Source organism: Phasianus colchicus, chromosome 2 (genome assembly GCF_987193195.1).
Source record: "Phasianus colchicus chromosome 2, bPhaCol1.hap1.1, whole genome shotgun sequence".
NCBI classification, from domain to species: domain Eukaryota; kingdom Metazoa; phylum Chordata; class Aves; order Galliformes; family Phasianidae; genus Phasianus; species Phasianus colchicus.
The window spans coordinates 13,547,343-13,573,084 of record NC_143437.1 but is presented as its reverse complement, the minus strand read 5'-3'; the positions used below and the strand labels follow the sequence as shown (position 1 = coordinate 13,573,084).

At 43.1% G+C, this 25,742-nt stretch overlaps 2 protein-coding genes and 1 long non-coding RNA gene across 7 annotated transcripts in view; 1 reads left to right on the top strand and 2 right to left on the bottom strand.

Annotated features, from left to right (window-relative positions):
• The window catches only part of PAK5 (p21 (RAC1) activated kinase 5), a 323,333-nt gene that overhangs the window by 210,158 nt on the left and 87,433 nt on the right, over positions 1-25,742 (bottom strand). Inside the window, exon 1 of one of the 4 annotated variants that reach the window (XM_090134843.1) lies at positions 21,096-21,227. The exons of the other annotated variants lie outside the window; for them this stretch is intronic. The gene's annotated coding sequence lies outside the window, so the exon portion shown is untranslated. Of the gene's footprint in view, positions 1-21,095; positions 21,228-25,742 lie in introns of those variants that run through there. 4 annotated transcript variants of the gene reach the window in all.
• Positions 11,394-13,799, bottom strand: LOC149918851 (uncharacterized). Its single transcript, XR_016464620.1, has 3 exons — positions 13,413-13,799; positions 13,090-13,121; positions 11,394-12,596 (listed from the first exon to the last, which is right to left on the bottom strand). It is a non-coding gene; the product is annotated as an uncharacterized LOC149918851 (long non-coding RNA).
• Positions 19,922-25,742, top strand: part of SNAP25 (synaptosome associated protein 25) — a 63,896-nt gene continuing 58,075 nt past the window's right edge. For both annotated transcript variants that reach the window (XM_031598079.2, XM_090134852.1), the window contains exon 1: positions 19,922-20,081. The gene's annotated coding sequence lies outside the window, so the exon portion shown is untranslated. The remainder of the gene's footprint in view (positions 20,082-25,742) is intronic.

Sequence of the window (25,742 nt, the reverse complement as noted above, 5' to 3'; positions counted from 1 at the left end):
AATCATTTACTTTGCTGTGAAAGTGAGGTTATTGACCGCATCTGTGCCTCATATACAGAATAACAAATTGTGTTACACCAAAGACTTCACTTGTTTGAAATAGGCTCTCAAGCATAAAAGCAAATGAAAGGTGAAGTTTCTTCTTATTTATACATGCTTCAGAAGAAATCTTACTATAGATAAACTCGCTTGCCACTAATATCTGCCTCCCAGAAAGCCTGGCCTCACAGGAACTGCATACTTTAACACTGACAAGGTATGGTTTATTGAGTGAAAACAGCCTCAATAAAGATTTTCCTGTAGGAAGCTGCCTATCAAAGTTCTTATCATATAGGCATCAGGCATGGCACCATAAAGGTAGGGCAAAAAGGACTGCAGAGACCAACATAAGTAGTATTCTTTGTTCCACACTAAGGCTCTGGGACTTCAACAACTCATTTCCTTTTCTTCAGTCCTCTGACAAGTCTGCAAGTCACAGATTAGAAAGATGCCTTCACAATAAATAGTCCCCTTGATAAGGCTGAGATGTTGGCTGCCTGAACATTTTCTCCTTGAAAGTAACTTGGAAATATTGTACCTTTGCTGTAGGAACTCAAGGACTTTAATTTTCCTAGACTGTTCATTTTTAAATAGGTCTTTTTTCCCCCCCCACATTTCCACACACACCATATTTATACATGCATTCACATTTTGAATCCTTCAGGTTCTATAATTTAAAGGAAGTTATTTTAAAAACTCTTTAAAAAGGAAGCACTTGAGTCATCTATCCATGAAGTCGAGCACTTTCATTATCATGAGTCTATCCACCAAGGGCTCCAAGGGAGCCCAACCCCAAAATGAATAGCTATCCTAAAAACCTTCTGAGATATCAACAATAATTGAAGACCATTCTGTAAGAATCTTTCCAGGCTAGCAGATGACTTATTGGAAGTTTGAGCTAGTCTCCTAGTAAGTCAAGGTCCCAAACAGCTATCTTAGTTTTTATCTAATGCCTAAACTCAGACATCATGACAAAGACACAATGCATTTAACAGAAGAAATATATCACTAAGTCAGTCATACGTTCTACTTTTGTCACCATGGGATCTTCCAGAAAATTGGAATCTTGCAGCAACTTTCATTTCTCATTGCGATTCCAACAAATTGCCATAGAGCTGGTACGTACCTGCTGTAAATTTTCTGTTGAGGCCAGTGGCATTAGACCAAATCAAGTCAAGTAATTCAAGCCCATAATTCATCCTCTGTATAAAAATTAAAATTCAGTATACTACCAATTTTTCTTCTTGGTTGTACAAAGGTCTAAAAAGTTTACTCGAAGAAACAATTGGTTCTTCCACTCACCCTTGGGTTTGCTCATTCAGACCATTTATGCACTCTCCCTCTTCTCTCTGAATAACATTGTAGCAGACTGAACCACTGAAAACAATGTACTCAAATAAGACTGCACTTACATTATTCATTTCCAGAGTTCATTAAATAAGAATCTTCAAAATTCATTTTCTTCACAGCTTTGTATTTTTGTTTTTGCCACAACTGGATGAAAATTAGTCAACTGCTGGATCGCAGTGAGGAATATCGTGGATGCTGACTGCTTTGACATACATTCTATGCTCTTCTGCTGCTTACAGAATTGAGTATTTTCAGTCCCAACAGTCCCACAAGATGCCTCGTGTATGTGTCAGTCATCGCCTGCAGCCAACATCAGCACAACAGTTTGGTAAGGACTGTGACAGTTCTCACCAGGGTTCTGGAAAGTGTGGAGCACAACCCAGCTTTTCCCTTTAGGAACACATATTCAGGGAAGACAACGAGCAGCAGGACAGCTGCAGGGAGGCCAATACCCCACCCCAGGGAAAAGCAACTCCAGAGAGCAAAGAGCACCACAACTTCTGCAGCAAGCTAATCTGTTAAGTAGTAGAAATTCACTGCTGTCAGCAGGACAGTGCTGCAGGAGAAGCAGCCTTGGCTTTGACAGGGTGGGATGGAAGAAAGGGCTGAGGATTTTGTGAATCATGCTGTGCTGCTGGCCTCCAAATCTCATATGCCAACGCCTCTGTTGTTCTCACAGTCTGCCAGGACTAACTTCTCTCTGAGGAAGCACTGCACTTCAGAGAAAATAAGAACTGTAGGGACAGGTAGCAATCCTTTACAGTGTCTCCCAGAAACACCACACCTCTTCCCATGTCTGGGTTTAAGGAAAATTTTTCCTCCCCCCTTCCACTGACCTCTCCCTGCACTCCCCAGTGGTAGAAAAAGTCAAATGCCTGCTGAACTCCACACTGGAGCAAAGGAAACAGCACAAAGGAGCACTATCCTGTGTGCTGAGCTAGGGCTATGGCAAACCACTGCTTCCACATAGCAGTGATGTGTCAAGCCTGATGCTGGGCTGTACCATGCTCCACAGATATATCTATTACTATTCCATGGGGTTCTTATCACTGCAGATTTAATGTCTTGCTTCCTTCTTAGTATGGTTGACAAGAATGAGGCAGTTGAAAAAAAGATGCATCGAGGTCCTCAGTGCCAATTCTGGCAGGTTATGTTTTTAGCAGGGAACATCACTTCTCTTAGCAGCTAATTCCCACCTCCTTTTCCTTCCCCCACATGGCGCTCCCTGTTGTTTAGGCACTAATGAAGTCATCCAAATGGTTACGGGACTCTGGAGATCACTTATCAGAAATTCTATATCTATTTTAAAGGCCTGTTTCATTCACAAATGTAAATTTTATCCTTTCATAAGGATACTCCTCAGTATCTGATTTATTGGAGAAAATAGATGCGATTCAGGTCAAAAGCAGAGAAATGTGTCTGCTGTATTACTACAAAGAAAAGTGGTCTGATCAATAGTTGCCTGCATACTTTCTCACCACAGAAAGGACAGCTGCTCCAACACATGGGAAGAGATGAGTAAGAGTACAAATGAAAAAAAACCAATGTATCCTCTCCTCAGCACTTTACAGAGCAAATACAGCTACTAAAGAGTCAAAAGTGAAAGACTGAGAAGAAATGGTAGCCTGGAGTTTTTGCCTATCATTCACAACTCACCACTGCTTCCAGATAAACCTCTGCCTGGGTGAGCAACACAAGGGGCACTGATGACCTTCACCCACAAACCATCATTTGAAGCAGAACGAGGCTGCTCTTGCTAGGGAACCATGTAGCTCACTTAAGTAATTTGATAACAGAATAGCCTTCGGTATTCTGATTCCTTTAGAAGAGTCACATACCTCAGAATTTGGATAGCAGAGAAAACAGCAGTTAGAAAACAGTAGTTATCTTATACATATACCAGCATTTTGAGATCCTCTACCAAACTAGACGTGAGAATGGATTCACCTAACTTGAAAGTTAACATCTAAACTAGTTGGAAAACCCAATCTCACTGGCCTGCTATACGCAGGGATTTGGGTTGCCTCAGGTCTAGAACAGCTCCAGCTTCATCAGCCTGGCCCTCTCTGGAAGGCACAGATGATAAACCATGGTGTGGTTGCCCTGCTGATGCCAAAGCCTGGTTTAAGTCTGGTTCTTACAAAGGTAGCTTACAACAGAGAGGGATGATTCTTCACCATGGTTGACTTGCACAATAAATATAGCTCACTTCCAATGCCACCTGTGTAGCCCCTGTTAAGTTAGAGAAACCATTCCAGCATCTTCATTGTTCTTGTCCAATAGGAAACTGGGAAGTTAGTGAGTTAGAAAGTTAGTAATGGTATTGGGAACTTTGACATCTGTTACAACATTTCAATCTGTCCAAGGTCTTTGACATCCATTCAGTAATCGATGACATTATCTGGAGATAATTCTGAGAGCAAGGGCATTCACATCACAATCATTCATATCAGATTTGGCTGCATGTAGGAGAAGCTGAAGAACCTGAGAAGTGAGCTCTCCTCACTTTACAGAATAGAAGAGCAAGGATAAGACATTATCAGGGGATAAGGAAGAAACATCACATTCCACCCTCTCTGGGTACCTTTCATCCAAGATGCTTATATACGGTCTCTCATCAGTACTGTGTGCTCTGGAACATCTTCAGGCACTAAAGAACTGAGTTTCATGCCATGAGCCAGCAGTGTACCCTTGTGGCCAGGCAGGCCAATAGTATCCTGGGGTGCATCAAGAAAAGCACAGCCAGCAGGTGCCATTACTGGTGTTTTTCCCTCCCTGCCCAAATAAATAACAACAGCAGTACACTTCATACTAGACTGAAGCCTACAATTAAGAATTCAGTCATGTTCAGATATCTAATTGGCTTCTCCCAAGGGAAGGACAGGCTCAGCAACGCGTTGTGTACACAGAGAACCAAGCAGGTCTTCAGAAAATGATACCTTAGAAAATTGTTGAGGTCCTTTCTGATGATGGCAGGAAGTAAAAGGGAAGAAAGAAAATATTAACATTTACAGTCTAATTTTTTGAAATGGATGTCTCCTTCTCTCCTTCCCTGAAGATTTGCAGGATTTATTAAAAATATGCTTTCTGGAGGCAGCCAGCTGCTGCCTGCCATCTCCCCCACACCCATGCAAAAGCAAGTGGCATAAGTTACTGCAGCATCTTTCTTTGCTTTGGTCTTTTTTTTTTAATTATTATTATTATTTTAATTGTTTTATTTTTAGATCTCCTCCCCCAGTTCTCAGAACAGCTCCTGCACACCCCTGTCATTTCAGACTCATTTCCCCCAGTGAATTTCAGATATTGTGATATTTCAAGTATCCATAGATGAAGACGTCAGGACAGATTATTTTGCTTGATCTCAGTATGACTTTTACTTATTTTCACCAGGCTCCTGAGAAATACTTGCTTCTGAGTAAGTCTGGGACAGCAAAACTACATTGCACACAGTTCTATTTTTTCTATCCCAAGTTTTGATGTTAGGAAAAGTTACAACACAGGTTACACAAAAGTCAATCCTTTCCCCTCATCTCAAGTCAAACCAGACTTAGACTACATGCTCTGAGAATGGCAAACAACACACTGCGGTTTTCTTTCATCAGATAAATTATGGTTTAGAAGTGGAAAGAATAGTTGGGCAAGTTACAGCTCCCAGTTTTCATCTGGAATTTCTATACCATTACCCCTTGTTGATACAATTTCTCATTAAAGTATCCTTAACTCTTTAAGAAACCAGTATACTCCCTGTAGCAGACTTCAGAATATTTTCAATTCAATACTGGTTGCTTTTGACTTATGGAAGAGCAAACTACAACAACATAAAAAGAGTAAACAACCACCACGCAACCTCCATGGTCTTGTAACCATCACTGAGGTCTCCTGCATAACCAGTAGTCCTAGAACAAACTGGTGAACTTGGCAGTAGATAGCTTGACTCTTCAAAACTGACCTCTGAACTTCACTTGTGTGTTGCACTATAAAAACACATTACATTTTTCAGACAAATCTAATCCTTCTTTCTCAGATGACAACAGAATGGCCACATAGATTACGTGAAGAGCTTACTGCAGTAGACAGAAGTATCATTATCTTCTCATTTCCTCACAGCTTCCACAGAGAAGGAAAGTAGTTTTAAGCTAGATCTTGACCCAATGCACTGCCCTTGAAGGGGGTCATCAGAAAGAATTTGTACAATTTGTACATATTGGCCATGATGTGCATTGAGTGTTCAGGATTTCACTGACATTGACTGTTGGCATCTAAGAAAGCTTCTCTGAAAGATACCAGACCTAATATAATTAAGATTTTTTTTTAGATTAGGAAAAAAATGTTATATTAATAAGTCACAGGCTTTATCCTGCCGAAACCGGTTCTTACAAGTAGTTTGAGAATTGTGAATGAAGCACATGCCTTTATAAGCATAGCGTTTCCCTACGCACAAAGGATGCCTGGTTTGGATCTTTTTCTTTCTTCCCCTCATTCAAAATGATCTATTGACAACTCAGCTGCACATAAGGACCTGTAGAGAGCCAGAAATCTAATGATCTGTGTCAACAGCCTTTTGTAGCACCAAATAACAAGGCTGCTAATTGCTAGACCAGCTCCCTCCCCACCCCCCAAATCTGCTTCAGAGATACCACAGAAAAAAAAACAGGTATTCTAAAGCCCCAGCTTCTGAGAACGACTGTCCTCACAGAAACATGCCATTTTATATTTGCTGATTACTGGGAGTTTCCCCAATGATTCTGACCCCTTTTGTAATGAGTTGTCAGGTTTTCATACGTAGTCAGAGCTACAAGAACACACTTTACATGAAGAGTTTCAACTATTTGAAGCCTTATGCACAGGTGCATTGTGTATAGAATATACATCTTTTAAGGATGTACAAAGAGCCTACAAGGTACTTGGTGAATATTTTTACGCAGTGTGCTGCCCTGTTTCTACTTGGCATGGCCATTTAGCAATGCAATAGCTACTTTATTCTACCAAGCATTCCTATCCAGGACATCTTCATGCACATCTACAACTACATTGGAAAAGTGAAAACAACTTGCTTAGAGCAACAGCCCAGTGCCAGCTCATTAGGAGAGTTCACGGGACATTCAGTGTATAGTTTTATTTACTTTGCAGGTTTTCTGCTAAAGGAATTATCTCCATGTGCAACATTCACTGGAAACAGGTGCTGTATTACATCAGCTGTTAGTGGTGATCTGATCTAACATGCAGAGTAGGAGTATTGAGGAGACAAAAACAGTTTCTTACAACCTGCATTGTCTCCTCAGCTAGGTGGGTATGAGACTATCTCTAGAAAAATCAAGATCAAGAAAGATGGTTTTCCTCAGAGAGGTGAGTTATAACCAGAATTATACCAGTTTAAACACCTCCCAGATTTATGGACTTCAGGATACAGGGAAAGTCTACTGAAAGCAGAAATGCATAGACCTGGAAGACCTGAAATGGCTATTTTCTACTGCCTTCTACCAGTCTTTTTATATATGCATATAATGTATATATAAAAAACATATATATATATATATATGTATATATATATATATATATACACACACACACGTTTGTGTGTGTGTATACATATATTACACTGCAAATTCACTGGGGCAGGGAATACCTCAGTCATTGTATTTGCACATGACAGAAGATATATTCAGCCTTGCTTTAGGCTTAACTGTCATTCTTGCTATTTATAACTGCACTTACCTTCAAATTGTGATACACCCACCATTCCCAAAAGAGTGCTACCCCTTTGGGAAAGTGCTATAGATCAAGAAATAAAAATATAGGCTTCCTATAGTATTTTAAAAAAGCAAACCTTATAAAACTCAATAGCACAACCGCAACTTTACAAAATTCAGGTTATGGGTTGCTGAATGCTCCTGCACTGAGACAACTGCTTCACACTGTTTATTCTACATGCTATCCCATAAACACTGACTCTGACAAAACAATAGTTTAGCTCTACAGGATGGCTTGCATCAACAACAAGAAAAAAACCTGCTGGAAATCTCTCGTTCTCCCCTGCATTCTGATTCGCAGTGCAGGCAGGTGGAGCTGAGGGCTCCAGCCAGCACAGCGTTTTGCTGGCTAGGGATGCAGCAGTCTGAACAGAGATTGCTCAGAGAGCACAGAGGGTTGCTAGCAGATTGGTTTCAAAAGATCTTTAATACAACCAAAAGGATAGAATTCATTTACTCAGAGAAAAAAAAAAACGTTTGAGTAATATCAATAAAATCTTTCAATTTCTACCCCCCAAAACCCCACTGCAAATTTAGCAGATTTATTATTAGCTGACTGAGATGAGCAATTGAAATATAACATTAGAAGATACCTAGATGAATTCAGCACCTAGTGTGGATATGTGGCAACAATTTTTTCTCCAGCAGTGTGTGGGAGAATTCCTCCCTGCTGTGGATTCATACCCAGCACCAGGCAAGACTCCTCTAGCTCACTGCCAAATAAGCAGTGGGACTGGTGCATAGGATGGCAGCAGTCCCAATCTCTGTGCAGGAAGAAAACAGTGCCAGTGCTAATTATTCATACAGGTAAGCTAGATGCATCTCCTTTTCTACAAGGAAATGCCATGCCAGCTACTAATAAACACAGGTTGCTTTTCCCTTCAGCCTGTGCTATATCATTTTCTGTTTATGACCAAAGATAAAAAAACAGCTGCGGAGCCTTGACCTTCCCCACACACAAGAAAAACCCCACAAGTAATATCCCCAGATTGATCATTAAATTGAGGCAAATTCTGATACCCTTACTAACACCCAGAGCTTCCTCCAGCTTTCAATATGTGCAAGGAATGATCGACCTATGCAATAAAGTTTTAAGCCTATCTTGTTGGGTAACCCCTGTGCCAACACAAGAGGGCATAGCAATGCTGCCCTATCCACGCTGGGCCACAGGGACCTGGCTACTACCACGTGAAGTAAAGAAAGAAATGGAGAAGCCAAGGAAAAAACCCTGGGAGTTATCCACAAAATTAGTCAGGCAAAAAGCTTACCATATGATCTAGCTCCCCAGACACCAATGGGGCAGCTCCTATCCTGGCAACTCTGTCCTGCTGCAGTGTTTGGTCCATTTTCTAGCCCCTGTGGCTGGATGTATAAGTGCAGGAAACATGGTTTTCAAACAACTGAAAGCTAGAAAGCAAGCTGTGGGCTCCAAGGGGTACACTTAATTTTTTTGAGCACCATGCATGAGGCTGGATTCCCAGCAAATTCAAGTAGCTGTTTCTAACACACCCAGCACTGCTGAAATCTCCCAGATGAACGATTCCTGCCTTGAAAGGACCTTGGCTCCAGTGCAAAGCTATTTCTGCTTTAGCGTGATCGATTCTGCAAACCCGCTGGTTTTTGTGCAGAAGATCTCTGATCAGCTGAAGGTTATATTCTGCAGAGAGACTCCAGCACTGAAACAGAACACAAGGCATGGAGCAGGGCACTGGGGCCGAATGCCAGGTAGGTGACTCACAGGAACAAGGGGGAGCTCAGAAACCCAATAAAAGATCTTAACTACCGTCTAGGCCTTCCCTGCAGACCTTGGTGAAGCTTTGTGTGTTTTCCCCTTGAACTATCACAAACAGAGCCAGATATTAACCTAATCACATCTTAATTGCAACTCCACGGGTGCAAGGTGGTGGAAAACCCCACAGGAACAGATCGTGCTCACAAACAACACATATACCTGTTTTAGATCCACTGAAAGTTGTGTACTGGTGGAGCCTGGAGTAAGAGAAAAGAGAGAGAAAAGAGAAAAGCAAATGCTCAATTATGTCAGTTACTGGAGGTACATAAACCCAGGATAGCATCCACGTAGTGTTGAGAAGAGGTAACAGTATTGAGCGCTCTGGGGGCTAAGCCTTTGAGCAGAGCCCTCCCACATTCACAACCACCACTGCCATTGCAAAGACCAAAACAGTCCTTTCATTAACTGTGCTTCTACAATCCAACAAACCTCATCATTTCAGCTCTTTCTTGCCTACAGATTTTTTCCATCTTCTGTTCTTCATCTTTTACTGTCTTTCCCTAAACACCCACGTGCCAAATCTCACCCTGCTATGTTGAGCAGACAAATTGCAGCAGTAGCAGACAGTCCATCACCTAGCAGCTGAGAAGCAGTCTATATATTAACCTTCATTTTTGGCCTTCCTTTAGGAGGGAGAAGGAAACAGCTACCAGAGATACAATAAAGGCTTAACCTCCTGCTTCCAGATGTAGGAAAAGAAATAGCAAACCATGAATTTAGATCATGACCAGCAAAGCAGTGGGAAAGGGGCTCCTCTGCAGCTCGCTGTGCCTTGGAAGCACTCTAAGGGGCCACGCTACCCCTCTCTTCCAGAGCAGCCACAGAAACACAGTCCCTGCACTAAACCAACTACTGCAGAAGTGCTCTCAGCTCCATTTCCAACCTGCCTCTCCCAGCGCTTTACCTTCTGGCAAAACTCATGTTGCCTGAAGAAAGGCACACAAGGAGGCTGTCTCCTTTACCTGGCCACATAGCCAGAGTGACAGCCTTGCTTCTAGCACAGAATTCCTCAGCCCACAGCATCTCTTGAGCCCATTACAGCAAGCAATGAAAGCACCAGAGGCAATGCTCTACTTTAATCTCCCCATTACCTGAATCATCTTGGCTATGAAGAATGCACTGCTTGCAAATGATGGTATAGGAACTGCTTCAGCTGTAGTAACAACACTATACTAACAACTAAAAGGCATAATTAAATAGTCATCTTTTAGCTCCACACCTTTACTTTGGAAAAGTGCTGGGAGATGAATGAGGAAGCCCAGATCTCTGGACATCTTTCACAGCATTTTTGGTACACAGCATTTTTTGGCAGGTAGGTGCCACAGGCCTGCTACAGGGCAAGAGGCAGCACTGCTATAGGCACTGATGGAAACTGGGAAGGCAGCTGAGCCTCATATTAAAAGCTCCAACAGGTTTCACAGGGATCACATGCTGGGCAAATTCACCTATCTATGTTCATTTGTGGTCTATAGAGGCCGAGGGAGTCCTCTTAAAAAAGGATTTTTTTTTTTTTTTTTTTTTTTTTTTTTTTTTTTTTAAACACAGACAAAGGTTTCAGCATGACCTAAGGAGAGTTACTCTGATAGTCAACAAATAATAAGGATCTTCCTTCATTATTGTCTCAGGAAACAATTTCTAAAGAACAATAAGCAACTAGACAGCAATTCGTATCATCCCCCAGTCCACAGCTGTCCACAGACTTTTACTGAAGTTCACAGGAAAAGTCTTTTGGACTTTGGGTCAGATCTCCACTTTCCCCATTCCTTTCTTATTTTCTTACACTGGAAGAGTACACCATGATCAGAAGACATGAAAGCTTTCTCCTCAGATGATTCAGTATGCTACCACACCCAAGAAGTTAGCAATTTCTTGGCAGATAAACTCCTCACATACCATTTCCAGCGAGTTTCTCCATTTAAAAAGGTCTTTGCAGGACACAAGTAGGAAAGAAATGAAACTGAGATAAATCTCAAAGTTTCCAGGTCAGCTTCCGCTCTCATTTAAGGTTCTAGCCAAAGAGCAATCATGTTTTCCAATCACACTCAGGTATACTAAGAGATTAACTTGTGTACCCAGGAAGTCTTTTTGTTTGATGCATAAAACACATTTTGGCCTTAAAACATGGTGAAAATCACTGCTAGGAGTAATTTAAACCTACTTCTATGTATATGAAAGGTGAAGAAACAAGAATTAAATTCTTAGCCTAATTATCTGTTCGGTCTGTCTTAAAACTCAGCCCTATTACATAGATTAAATATGTCCTCTTTTGAGTGACCTGAATCATTCCAAATGAGCATTCAAATGCTGGAAAGTTAAATAATTACCCAGAGGAACACCTGCTGTTTCTCCTTGTATGGGAACTGCTGAATCACGACCTGAACCTCTGATTGACCACCTGAGGCAAGCAATGACTCAGCCATGGGAGCACAGGTGAAGGCAATTCACCTGTGCTGCAGGAAGGGGTGGAGCCTGGCTGCACCTCTCCTACACCCATTTAAGAGCTGACTGCCACCGAGGATGGATCTCTTCTGGAGATTACTCTTTGTGGAGAATATTGTAGACCTACAATGTTAGTAAAATTTTTCATTTATTATCCTCCTGTTGCAATAATCTTACTTGCCTAACTTTCTTGGATATTTTTTAATTATAACATCTGTATATTTATTGATTCTACATTCCTCAAGTTGGTTGCTTTACTGGTGTCATCCCCTTTTGGGTGGAAATTAAACAGACACATAGGTGTTCTCAAGAGCCCTTAACAACAAATGAGTCTCCAAGAGAACGAGCAAGCTTACATCTTCCCTTCATCCAACAAACAAAACTTCCTCTCCAGGCAATTGCCCTGTTGCTTTCTGAGCTCTCCTTGGGGAGATAAGTTATAGAGGCTGCACCAAGTCTCACTGCACTGAGCACTGGCCAGATATATAGTAAACAGATTAAGAGAAAAATATTTACAGACTTAATGAGAGGAGAAAAAAAAGCAATGGTAACAGAAGCTCTGAGACAATTTAAAAAAGGGAAAATACAGTGCAGGATATATTATAAAACAACATTATGCACTGTCCTGATTAGCCCTTACAAGGGAGCTTTCTCAGCACAAGTAACTGATTTTCAGAGTGGAAATGTCTTTTCCAGAATGGTACAACAATGGCTCAACAGTGAGGCTAAGAGTAAAACTCAAGTCACTGCCCTCCTCCAAAAGCTTGGCCTCTTTCACTACTCTACACAGTAAATGGCAAAAGAATTTACCAAGCAGGAAGGACCATTTCTTCCACAGAACAGTGATAAATCAAAACAAGAGGAGATACCCAACCACTGGGTATGTACAATAAACTTGTTCTGATGTGCAGTGAACACTTGTGGGCTCCATAAGAAGCAGCAGCCCTGCCTGACATGTATAACAGCATTAATTAATCTAATCCATAGAAACAGCAAATAGAGAGCAGCAGAGTGTTTGTGTACACTAGATCTCAGAAAACAGATTAGGCCCATCAGTCCAAACCCTCAGCTTCTGAATTCCATACTTCTGTGAGTCCTCCGAAGCCACATCTAGAGCCAGACTTTATTCTCAGAAGGACTTAGCATCAAATTTTTCAGTGAAAGCAGTAGGTGGTAGCTTTGGTAGCTCTGAAACAGCAAGGTCTCATGGGCGCAAGTCTCTGGATCTGCACCAACATTAAAAAAACATGCATTTGCACACTTGTCAGAATTGCACATCTCTCTTGCCATTTAATTGGGGTGATCTGAAGTCCTGTTGTATGGCAAACAACAGCTGCCAGATACATATTGTTAAATGTGGGAAATCTACTTTTTACATGGATTATTTCTACAGGTTGCAATAGTTTGCAGCCATTTCAGGCACAGTGCTTTGCTATTCCCTCCTATGCATATTTAAGTAAAGCCACCCCCTTTGTAACGTTTTGTCAATCCACTGTGCCAAAAATACAAATTTTAGGGAGAGGAAAGTCATCCAACAACCTCACTTCCAGCTTCCTGAGTCATTTAGCCTCAACTAGAATCTTAACTATGTAAGCAGAGAGCAGCACTAGCTGTTACATTGGGGTTTTGGAAGCAAAGGGAAAAGAGGAGATGAAGCAAGCCCAGGAGACAGCCAACAGGAAAACATCTTTAAAGCTCCCCTGAATTGGTGACACTTACCTGTTTGTTCTGTTTTATGCCTCTGGGCTTCTCTGAAATAGAGAGGAGTAATTATGAAGTGACCCACTTTTCCTTCCTCCTTTAGCATGAGGAAGAAATAGGGGGAAGGGGAAGAGAGGGAGAATTGCAGAAGGATAACATCAAAAGGGTGAAATAGGGAAAAAACTTCCAGAAGGTAGGAGGGTAAATTGTGGTGACCCAGTTTAAAGGAAGAGCAGGAACTAGACCTACTAACAGTCAACACCTTCCTACACACTTTAAGGAAAGGAAACAGCAAGGAAAAGGAACAAACTCTCTGCTCATAGCACTTTTTTTGTTCAAACCTCTAGGACACAACTTGCATAGCGGAAGCTCTACAGAAAAGAGGCTACCCCTTCTATCACCATTCTTAATTGTACAAGGGCAGGAGCTGGGCAGTGAAAAGCATTCTGATAGAAGATGGAGCAAAGTCCAGGCATAAAAAAAATTCTGGCCAAATGATCTCGGCCACTTTGCACCAGCTGAGACTGCCTCGCCCCAGAAGGGGGTGGCAGTCATGTTGAGGCTAGATGGAAATAGCTGATCTTTCTCCTTGTAAATGACCAGAAAAGTGGTACCACCTGTGCTGGTGTCAGAGGAAATCACAGGAAATCACCTGACCTGTTGGCATTATCTGTTATGGCAGCTCTTGCCTTTACATCAGACTAAGCTGAGAATCTTCAGATCTTCATCCGCTTTGGTTTTCATCATTTGATGTGACAACAGATAGCCCTGAACTGATAAACTCTATAGGTGAGCCCAAGAGCTGTCTATCTTCTAGATGGCAATCAGTATCTGGAGGCAGAAGGAGTGTTCTGGTTTGTTTTACAGTTTTGTCTTTTGCTTTGGGGTTTGTGAGGTTTCACGTATTCCTCAGAACAGCTTTTCCTCACTCAGTACAACCAGGCATAACTAATGTAAAATCAGTAGTGCTGTACCAGTTTTGACTGTTACAATGCATAATGTAATAAACATATGTACTATATGGATGACAATTATAACCATAAAAGAAGGGTTATCCCTACTCTCATCACCAGCCAACTTGCTAAACCTATCAGAGTTCCATCGATTTCAAAGCCCACAAACAAAATGAATTGCACTTCTCAGTTCTGAAAGTGTGCTCACAGTTTTAAATAGCTGGTGCTTCCTATAAGCAAGCAATATTCCCAAAAAGTATAACCACGTTTTAAGCATAGATAAAATCAGTGCATTAATTTGCACACATTTAAAGCTTAGTGATCAAAAGAAATATACACACAACATTATGTAGGGAACTGTATTGTACTACTGTGTATCTGAGCTCATAGAAAAATTAGTCAAAAGAAACTAAACTGTTCTACTCAGCAGACTGAAATTTAAGAGTGATGGGGCACTAAAGAAGCTTTCTAAGGACAAATCTGAAGATCCATTTTTTTTTTAAACTATTATCCTGCATCTTTGTTTCTGTTGTTTCTACAGGCATAAAATGCCTCCAATGCTGCAGAGCAGCACATGCATGAGGTACTGATCCATTGCAACTGCCAGGAGCTCGAGGTCCCCACTCCAGCTGTTTGTTTGGTTGCAGCTAAGTTTTGAGAGTTTGGCTCTGCAGCCCATTACCTGAGACAGGCTGACCTGGACCCCAAGTGCCTAGTGTCTTCCTTCTTTTCTTAAACTTAGACATAACTCCTGTTTGGCAATAGCTTTACCCAAACAGACCTCACCTGGCCAGTTCCAATAATGTCTAGTAATGCAACTGAAGGATTAGTGGGTATTTTGTGATCAAGCAAAAACTCATGCCTTTAAGTGGCTTCTACCTTCAATTCAGCTTTTAGATAAGTTTTTGAAATGGTTTCCAAGTTAAGGTCAAATGCACAGGAGGAGAATTCAAGCTTGTCCAGATCCCTTTGGAAGGCATCCCTTCCTTCTGTTGTAGAATAGATAATACAGAGTGCAATATATAATACAGGCTACTAAGTATACGTATTCTGTCATATATATATATAGGTCACATGCTACAAGCCATGAGCCATATGCTGTGAGACGTGCTGCAAGCTACAAAGCTATGTCACACAAGCCATGTGCCACATGCCATGCATCAGCCACATAGCAGCATTAACTTGCTAGCATAAACCACATGAACAGGAACATTTTCTGGAGTATTATTTTTCCTTTGATAGTTGAGGCATCTTAACTCGAATCACACTGTTGTTCAAGAGGGAAGATGAGACGCTGGACATTGTGCCACAAAGTACCAGGAGTATTTCGGAGAGCATTCTAACAGGTTGTTATCAAGTAGAGTTAAAAACAGCTCTTTGATTTATTTTATTAAAGCAGCAGAGATTGCATTAATGAAAAATGGAGTTTAACCCTTATTTACCATCTCTGTCACATGGACAGACACACTTGTGTACATACCTACTTTTGCCTACAATATGCAGTACAAAGGGTCTAGTCCTTCTTCCTCTGTATCCCATATCTCTGACAGTCTCTCTGTGCCTGATGCAACTTACACAGAGCCTTTCTTCCCATGTCAAGAATAAGTTAAGGCTTTATTATGCCTCCTGATAGCACAGTACTGCAAGGGTTGATTCTGAATGTGTAGTCTCATGCTAAGACTTCTCTCTAAAGTAGTAAAGGTAAAGGAAGGCTCTACTGGCCCTCTCAGCTGTGTTTGTTAGAGCTACTCAGCTGACTGAGATATTTTCCTTCTGTAATATGAGGGTCTACAGCTCATCCCTCTGAGCCTGAGGACAGTGGTCTCCTTTTCACCTGCTTCCCATGCCTTCCTTTGCTGAGCTTGTCCTAAAACCCCCACTGGCAAGCCTCCTGGAGACCCCAGACCAGTCACACCTCCTTGCTAAACCATAATCCCCGGTTATTCGATTATGTTGTGGCTATTTCTCCTTTTGGTTAAGAGATGTTAAAGATTGGCATTGCTGGAAGCGACTCAAAGCAGACTACAAAGCAGTGGGGAGGTTCCCAGCCCAGGCTGGGGGAAGTGGGGGCAGCAGAAGCAGCCCAGATTCTCCAAATATTTAAGTCCTAGTTGCCTGCCAAGAAGCTAGTTGGAAGGCAGGTACCAAAACACTTTGGGGATCTGGCTCTGCACAGCTAAGAGAGTAACCAGAAAATCAGCAGGGACTCATCTCTGAGGGTTTATGTTAAAATCTTATTTTAAGAAGTTTCTCTTTTTCTGAACGTAAGTCTCAGAGGAATGTTGGCTTGCCTTGAATTGGAGCACTGTATCACAGCCAGGTCCTTAGAAAAGCCCATAGATTACTTCTGTATCTAGAGGATCTGAAAATGCAGGAAAAATAAAGTAAACTTGGGCCTAGCTATTCCCTCAAATTTAACCAGAAGTTGCCTGGAGTATATACATGCAACTGCCACTGATGGTCAAAATTCAGTAGTTACATAAACAGCAGTAAATGCCACAAAATAATTAGGATCTGAGCATAAGGGGCTTGATCCTCAAATGACTCCAATTGCCCAGCCCTTCGGGGACTAGGGAATGCCAGGGCATCCAAGTCTGGGAAAATGCAGAAATCAGGCTATAAAATGTTTAGTGCCAAAGCAGGCATATTTTTCTCTTGTCTTTTTTTTTTGCTCCTTCTGTCCTAGTTCCCATCCGCATACTAGAACCACAGATGAGCAGCACAAGGTATTTCCCCCTCTGCTAACAAAAAATGGAAATGCCTGGGGAATGTGGAAGTGACCAAGGCAGTCTCTGCATTATGACTGTCTCTGGGAGAGCCCAGGGATTAACATCCAGGACCTGGTGGTACTATTCAGCATTTTGGTGTTTTGCTTGCTTTCTGCCTCACAGCACAGCTCTGCAGCATGCAGGTTCATGTTTTGGAGACTGGAGGTGATTCTGTGAGCAGTTGAAGAGCTTCTACTGTCTGCAACCAAACCTCAATTTGTGGACAAAACATGGGCTGTCATTTCCTCCCTGCTATCATGCTGCAGGCTCTGCCTGCTCTGCACCACTCTGGCTCCTGGCTGGTAACACTGGAACCCACTTCATGCCACCCTCATGTAGCAAAACATGTTCCCTGTCTCATTATCCACAGGCTGTGCCCACAGATACTAGTTGTTCAGCTTACTGAATATTTGCCTGAATAATAAGGAGGGAGCTGAATCATTCTTAGAGCAAATTCGAGTTTTCTCTCTCCTCCTACTTCATTTTTAGGCTTCACTTCTCACAGCTCTCCTTCACACAGCATTAAGTGAGTGTTTATATACTATTAGAGACAGTCAATAAACTCCCCCCTTCCCCCTTTCTCCCCTTTTTTTAAGAAACAAAGCATCCCCAAACGATGCTAGAGAACAAGCTGAAATTGCTTAGTAGTGCTTATTGCAACAGAAATCCTAGTGCCGCGGTGCAAAAGGCTGCCCCTCCTGCATCTCCCAGGATAGAGGCATACACCTTCCTGAGCAACATAAAAGGTATCTCCTCCCTTATTCAGTAAAAAAAAAAAATCAAAAAACAAAAAAAACATAAACCAACTGTAGGAGAGGTATTTGTTTCTACTGAGCTTAATGGACAATGTTCATGGTCTATTTAGTGATTCTGCCTTATGTTGTTTTATTAGAATACATGATTTCTGCTGCAGCAGAGCTTGAAAATTAATCTGAAATTGAACTCAGTTTTCTCAGTAGAAACCTACTTCCACCCCTCCTTCTGCCCCCTCCTTCTTCTGTCTTCCTTTGACCATTCCTGAGCATTCTTTCCCTAAGTTATGCTGTTATTTATTTATTTACTTATTTTTTGCCTTTGCTGCATTTTCCTTACAGGCTTTTGACACAAGAGGCAAAATTCATCCCCGCTGGTATCCAATGAACTGAAATTCTTCTCAACAGTGTTATTTGGCTGAATCCAAACTCAGCCAGGATTCTGCAGTGCTGGTGGCTTAGTCAAAATAACAGTTTATAATTTCTCTCTCACTTTCCTTATCTTCCGTCACTATGAATTATTAATAAGAACTAGCATTGCTCTCTTAAAAATTGTATTTCATTTCAAAACCATCTACCAGACAAGCTGTCTGAAAATTTTTTCTTAACTTTCTGTGTGTACTGAGAACTTGCAAAGCACAATGCATGGGCACGGACTGCCTGGATTTCAGATCGAGACACACACTGGGATTCCTCTTGCCTTCTGCAGTGCATACCTAATTGAAATGCTGGCTACTGTTAACCCATGTATGAGCTGAGCAGAAAAGGTTTGCCTTTCCACACTGTCATTTATGATGCTAAATCCATGTCCTGCTCAGGCTGCTGATCCAGATCCCTCACCTAGAAGGGGGGCTGTCTGCACTGCGTTGATCTCACTCTGCTTGTCTGTCTTTACAGCTCTTAAATCTTACAGGTTCTCTCCTTCCCTGCGGTTTTCGTGTGCACAGCTCATCAGATACTTTACTGCAGCAGGGAGCCCCTCTTCCCTGAGAATTCCTTTGTTGTATATTTAGCAAACTTTTGACTGCTTCCTTCCAAACGAGACTGAAGGACATATTTTCGTAGGAGAGGGTGAGAATTGCAAAGCATGATCTACAGTCACGTTTTTCTGTGGGGAACTACAGAGCAGGGGAGGAGGAACCACCGCAGTTCTTTCTCCTTCCCCCCGCACCTCCCCTCCCCTCCCCTTCTCTCTCCCACCCCCATACAACCACAACACGAGACAAACGTGCTCCAAAATACAGCTGCAGAGCCTTCCCCCTCTTCCGGTTTTCCCTGCCATGGCAATAAGGGAAAAAAATCATAATGATTAGCGTAGAATTAGCACTAATATGGGACTGATGTTTCGACTCTCTGTCATCTGCAGACTATTTAGAAAAGCCATTAGCGTGGTGTCAGAGTTAAGCATAGCCAGTGCTCAGTGATTGCTCACAAGAGAGGCTCAGACGGAGGCACCTCTGCTCGTGGGTAGGTCTGGATGGTTCCATACACGAACGTGCGCAGGCTTGTGGAATGAAAGGGAAGGGATAACTGAGGTTATGAAAGAGTGTCGCATTTCAGATGCAATCCCCATCCTTCATTAAAATCTCTGCTAAGAGATACCTTTTACAGAAAGATGTTTTGTAACAAATGAGAGGATTTCCTCCCCATTAAATATCACACTACAGACAGCTCCATTTGCTCCAAATTAGGTAAGCTCTGAACAAATATTTTAATTAATCCATGATAAATAAGCCAAGCTTTTTCCCAGAACAGAATCATTGCTTTCCTCCTTGGCAGCAGTGGTCTGTTCTCTCTCTGCTGTATGTTTGCACGTACATGCCTAGGCTTTTGGTGAGGGTTTTTTTTTTTTTTTTTTTTCATTCTCTCTTTTTCTAAACCTGTCTCTCAAATGATCGGTTACAGCACATGTCCTTATCTGTGGATTTCCTTGCATTTGCCTGCTCTTATTTCAGGGGGGAGGAGAAGGGGAATAATCAGATTAACACACTCAGACCCGTGGCAGGATGCTCTGAAACATAAAAAGAGGGAGAGAAGGAAGAATTCACACATAAAAATAGAAGCCCACGTAGATTGGCCATATATGGAGTACCGGGGACTTCAGAGGGATACCCTCTTCGGACCACCCCTTTGGCGGAGGCATGCTGCTGCAGCGGGCCCCCTTCCCCCCCTCCCCGGGCGGTTCAGCCCCCGACCCCCAGCCTCGGCAGAGGGCCGGCGGGGCCGCTTGTCGGCGGGGCGAGGAGAGCGGAGCGGGCGGCGGCGGCGGCGATGACTCAAGCCCGCCCGCCCGGCCCGCTCTGCCCCCCGCCCGCTCCCGCCTCCCCCCGCTCCCACCCCCCCCCCCCCCCCGCCAGGGAGGGCTATTAAAAGCTGCTGACGTAGGAGCGGACGGCCATCTTTGATGAGGGCACGGCTCTCGGTCCGTTGAAGAAGGAGACCCGAGGAGGTCAGCAGCGGCTGTCCTTGCTTCCCAGCTGCGGCATCGAGCCACCGACTCCGCCAAGGCGGCCCGGCAGAGCTCTGCACAAGCCGAGGTAAGGGCGAGAGACCACCGGGCCACCAACTGCGCAAGGGGAGGGGGCCGTATTAACGAAAATGAAACGATAAAAGAATTTGTTAAAAGAGGGACCCGCTCGGCGTTTTGTCTCCTGTATCTGGGTTGCTACAGGGATGGAGGAAGTCGAGGAGAGGGGCGTAATGCTGCCGCCAGCCTTATCGCCGGCTGGAACCAAGGCAGGGAGCCGAGCTCTGTGTTTCCGCTGTATCGGGCTCGCTCGAAGGCGGCAGGAAGCCGGAGGAGAAGGGCGAGAAGCGCATTTCTAACCCGGACCGGGAGCAGGGTGCTGCGGGCTCTCTGCTCGACTGCTGCGCAGGGCTGCAGCCGCCCAGGGCACTGCAGCGCCCTTCCCGCGCCGCACCGCGCAGGGCTGCGGCGGCGCTTCGGCACCGCGGACGGAGGCCGGGGGGAGGTCGGCAGAGAGTACTGCGGCTCTGCGGGAACGCGAGGCGGTTCAGCACCGCGGACAGCGTCTGTCTTCAGCACCGCGGAGAGCGCCACGGCGCCCCGGGCGCGGAGCCCTGGTGCAGGCGGAGGCGGGCGCGCTGCAGCGCCCTGCGGCTCCGCACCACCCCCGGCCGCCAGCCCCAGGCAGCCCCTGCCCTGCCGCACGGGAAACGTACTGACAACTGTGCTGCTCGCTCCTTCCGGGACGGGACCTCAGGCTGAAACAGTTAGGGTTTTGCGGGATTCCTCGGCAAGTCGGAGTGCAAAGCGGTCGAAATTAAAATAAATAAATAAATAAAAATAGTAAGCTTCAGTTCTTGAAATTAAGCGGCATTTAGCACTTCAGCCTGTCTCCCACCCGGCCCGCTGGTGGAAGGGCACTGGTGCAAGTGAAATGGGAATTATGTAACACCTCGTCTGTGGGGTCCCTCCGGACCAGCAGCAGCCCCTAGGGCATCCCCGCACCCACAGAGGATCGGCCCCAGATGCTCTGCAGCCTTGAGCCAGGGCAGCTCAGCTCCTCATGCAATGCAGCCAAACCCACCTTGCACTCTTGGCCCCGGCTTCCCTGTCCCTGCTGATCCTTTCTCCCTGATCTTCCTGCTCCCTGGCACCCCGTTTTCCTTCTCCTCTTGGTACAGCTCACTGCTGGCAAAGTTGGTAACTTTGCTGTTTTCTGCAGGGCAAATAAACAAGAGGGGAAGAGGGGAGTGGGTTGGGCGTCCAGACATTGCACTGCGTAGCTGCGTCAAATGAGGGCCGCGGGATCTGCCAGATTTACGTGCTTGGCTTGAGTAATTGCTGCTGGTTTCATTTCCAGCTGGAAAGGGGGTGGGGGGGAGGGGGTGGGGATGGAGAGACCGGTCTGTAGTGAAGCCTGGGGATGGTAGAACAATCCTCCAAGCTACTGCCATCCCTGGCTGCCGCATCCACAAGGACATGCCTGTCCCTCTCCTCCCTGCTCCATCCTAGCTCTGAGTTCCATAGATCATGACAAGACAAGGCTGGTCTGGAGGCAGCCACCTCTATGGGCTACAGGGGAGGGAATGGGGCCGTCTGGGAGATGAGAGCTTCAGGGGATACAGCTGCAGAATCGGCCCCCCATATCCCTGCATGTCGCTGAATCATGGCCAAAGATACCAGTCTAGGAAAAAGTGGCATTGGTTTTCTGTTGCTTCTGCATAGTGCATAAGGGATTGGCAAGGAAGTCACTGCTGAAGAGTTTGATTCCTAGGACGAGTGCCAAAGAGACAGCAGAAGTGACCAAAGCAAAGGTATAAGAAGGCCTGATTTACTAAAGCAAGAGCTTGAGGCTCCCACTGAAGTCAGGAGGACTGGAAATAACTGAGCATGTTACAAAACAAAATGCAGCTAAACAGCAACCCCAAATAACACAGTTTAACTATATTTCTACAGCTAGCTAGGAAATCAAAGTGAGATATCCAAGAGCACTAAGGACCGCATTCTGTGTCCACTGAACTCATGAGGGCAGAAAAATAAAGTACCCTTTAGTACATCTAGTGAAACAGCTCCAGTTTGCAGATTTACTGCATTGGAGGTGGAAGCTGCTTTTCAGGTCAACAGAACGCTTTTCATTCATCTCCATACAGGTTAGCAACATAGCAACAAATAGTGAGATTAAATTACTAAAACAACTAAAGTGTAGTCTATACCTAATGCTTGCACTGCTGTAACTGTACAAGGTAACTAATCAACATGCTCTCCTGTCAGTATTAACAACTTCAGCAATTTTTAGGCTTTTGTGTCACAGTGCTATAGTCTCTGTATATGTTGCAACATTCGAGGTAAAATGGAAAGTATATGGCAGAATGGAGAACTCCATCTCTTAACAGTTCCTCCTCTCAGGAATGTAAAAAAGCTTAGGAAGAAAGAAAATGAGTTTACCTTGGTTTGTTACACAACCATACTTTCTTTTTTTCTTTCTGATATTTTTTCCCGAATTTCTCATAACTATAATATAATCACAGGACTTTCAATTGAACATATTAAAACACATACACATTTATTTCAGACTTCTAGGGTTTAAGTCACTTAAAACCACAACAAATGTAAACTCACTTTATGGCCTTTGCTGGAATAAGTACATTTTTCTGTATCTGAAGTTTCCTCCACTGCTAGAAACGCAGTCACCTTTGGGCTGGGTAAGTGCCAGGTAGTCTGTAAGAGTATAATTGTTGAAGCTTTTTAGAGCATCTAACAGAGAGAAGAATAATGTGTTTGAGAACTGCAGCAGAATGCAAGTCTCAGGCAGATCACAATTACCTCTAGGAGGCTGGGCTTTGGAGCAGGCACCAGGGCTCATATATCTACTCCTGGGAGAGCTGGATACAGTTTGCCAGGAACATCAGCTGTCAAAGAATAGCTTATTTCTTTTAGCTCATCATTTTTGAGCCTTTACTGATATCTGTGCCCTTAGCTTAGATAAACTCTGGCTTCCTTCCTTACTGACCTTGCAGATTCAGCTTCTGCATCACATTACAACAAGCACTTCTCCAGAACATACAAGTTATATTCCTGCTTCTTGCCTATCACCCCTTTGTTATTTCCTCCACGAATACTATCTCAGATACACACTCCCACCAGCAAAATCTGCCTCTCATCAAACAATAATTTTTAATAAGCTGTCGTGCATCTCACTGGATTTTCCAGCACTTTGTTCTTACCACCAAGAACAAGCATATATCAACTTGATAGGCTTCAAGTCGTTCCTTGCCGCTTTATGATGACCCTGTGGCTGATGTTCCAAGACTCAAAAATATTTTGAATGCTAGTGGATTTGAATGGCCCAGAGGAAGTGTTTAGCTCATTTGCCGTGTTACTGGAGAATGAAATTTATCTTTGCCTTCACATCTTTCATTGTTTGCACTTCTATTTCTACCTCTCTTGCCTCACTGTCATGCCCACTTACAGTCCTCTTCTGCTTACTTTTAAAGAGCACTGTGATGAAAGAAACACAGACTTGGACAAAGCATTAAGATGCTGTCAGGATGGGAGATGAGCATAGACTTTTGATTTTGATTATTTTAAGGCTTCTAATCCAGAGTCAGTTGAAATCAAGGAAAATAGTTCCAGCGGTGAGCTAGACTTTGGATGAATCTCTGAGTAAGCTCACAAGTCAGGCTGTGTGCCAATAGAGATGCGTACAGGGTATGGAAAGCACTCCACAACCAACAGTGGGCATCTATTGGTTAGACCTGCAGTCCATGAAGAAAGTTTGCACATCATATTGTGAGACTTATAACAAAAGACAACATTTAACAGCTTTGTTTTTTCAAAGGGAAGCAAGATCTATCCCCTCTGCAGACATGTCCCCTCTGAAAGAGAATTCAATCATTGCATTATGCCCTTTTCCTTTATTTTATTTTGTGTGTATGTGTTATTTTTGTAGTAGTTGCTTTTTTCTAAAGAGAGAGAAGTTTTGTCATCTTATTCACTGGAGGAAGCTGAATTCCAATACAAGCATAGGGAGGAGAAGAAAGTAATATTATGTAATTCATTATGGCTGTTCCTGGCCTTTGAAAACTGAAAGCTGAAAGCTAATGCTGGCCAATTCAGCTATTTAAAATGATTTTTTCTTTTTTTTCTTTTTTCTTTTTTGGAAAAGCTAACAACGCTCCATTTCTGTTTTTAAATGAGAGTTAAGTTATTATCAGGCCACACTGTCAATTGGTGTGCATTAGCATAACTGAGTGCTGTGTTACACTACAGGCTGATGATGCTGAGCTGGGGCTCACCATTCATACTTTATAACAGGAATCAGTATACTTGCTGAAGGAACAGTCTTTTCATGAAACAGATGTAACTCAAAATATCTTTTCTCCAAGCCCTGTTTGTACCAGTCTGGCTTATTGTTGCAGATTCTCACAGCTTCAAGGTTCAAGTAGTTTCCTGCCTCACAAATAGTGATGGTAAGCAATGATAAAACAGTGGAGCAGGCATACTGCATGTTCTGGCTGTATTTCAGTTGGGTTCTACTGCACTCTGCTGGTATGCAACTTCAGCAGAACTTCGTGATGGCATAAAACCCAAAAACACAGCCCAGTTTTTCCCAGGTGCACGGCAGAATTGTGAAAATTAATGTGTTGCAACATGAAACCTGCATTTTCTGTTGAATTAATGCAGCTTGATCTCACAGGCTGCATTTCCTAGCAGAAGTAATCCATTTTTTTTTTTCCCAAGCAGGAAGTAGTGGGAAGTTTTCTTACATTCCAATAAATACACAAGAAAATCAGCATCTTCCCCCAGGCCTTTTAAGGCAATATTTTTAACTGTTTGACTATTCAGCTATATAACTGATAGAAGTATAAAAGAGCAAAGGCATAGAGGTCTTGCTGTACCTATTTCTGAAACAGAAAGAGGAGAACTGTTTTTATACATTTTTATACATTATAGTTTTTCTTGTGCTTTTAATACAACAGAGTTATTGTACCAGTTTACTGGCAGAGTTCACAAGGAAAATGATAGTTATCACTGCCTGTGTCAGCACTAATCACTAAAATGTATATGCCAGGCCATGGTTAGAGAAGGATGCTTCATGTATGTGATTTTTAGAGTTATTGCAAGATTTGCTATTTCTTACTCAAAAGCTACCAATTAGCAGGGAGGGGCACATCCAAAGGCACTATGGAATGATTGTTAGGGCAAACTTGTAATTCTACATTGCTCACGTCCATCTCTCACATATTCTCATCTGTATATTCTCACTAAAATATCCCAGGCTGCAAATCTCCAAACATTTTCACAGCCACTTGCCTGTCAGAAGAATAGAAGACTAGAATGGAGTGGGTTGAAAACTAAAGGCTCTGGTCACAGCACAGCTATGGCGTTTGTCATGAGTTATTTATGTTATAATTACTCTCCTCCCCAAGGCGACCAACTCTGTTTCTGGGTTGCAATACAGTTTTACCAGAAAATGTAATATTGTTTTTCATACAAACCAGCTATTTGGAAGATGTGCCAACTGTTCATTTTGGATTTTCCCCTCTCTTGGAAATGATAGCTCACAGTGGAACCGCACACATGCCAGTTTATTGATCTGCCCCACAGAGGTAAATGTACTTTCTCCAGCTACTCTAAAAACGTCATGAAACAAAAGTACAATTCTTTAGAAGAGCTAATCTGTCAAAATAGTGTTACCATTCACTGATTATTTTTTTAAACAGAAGTCTTC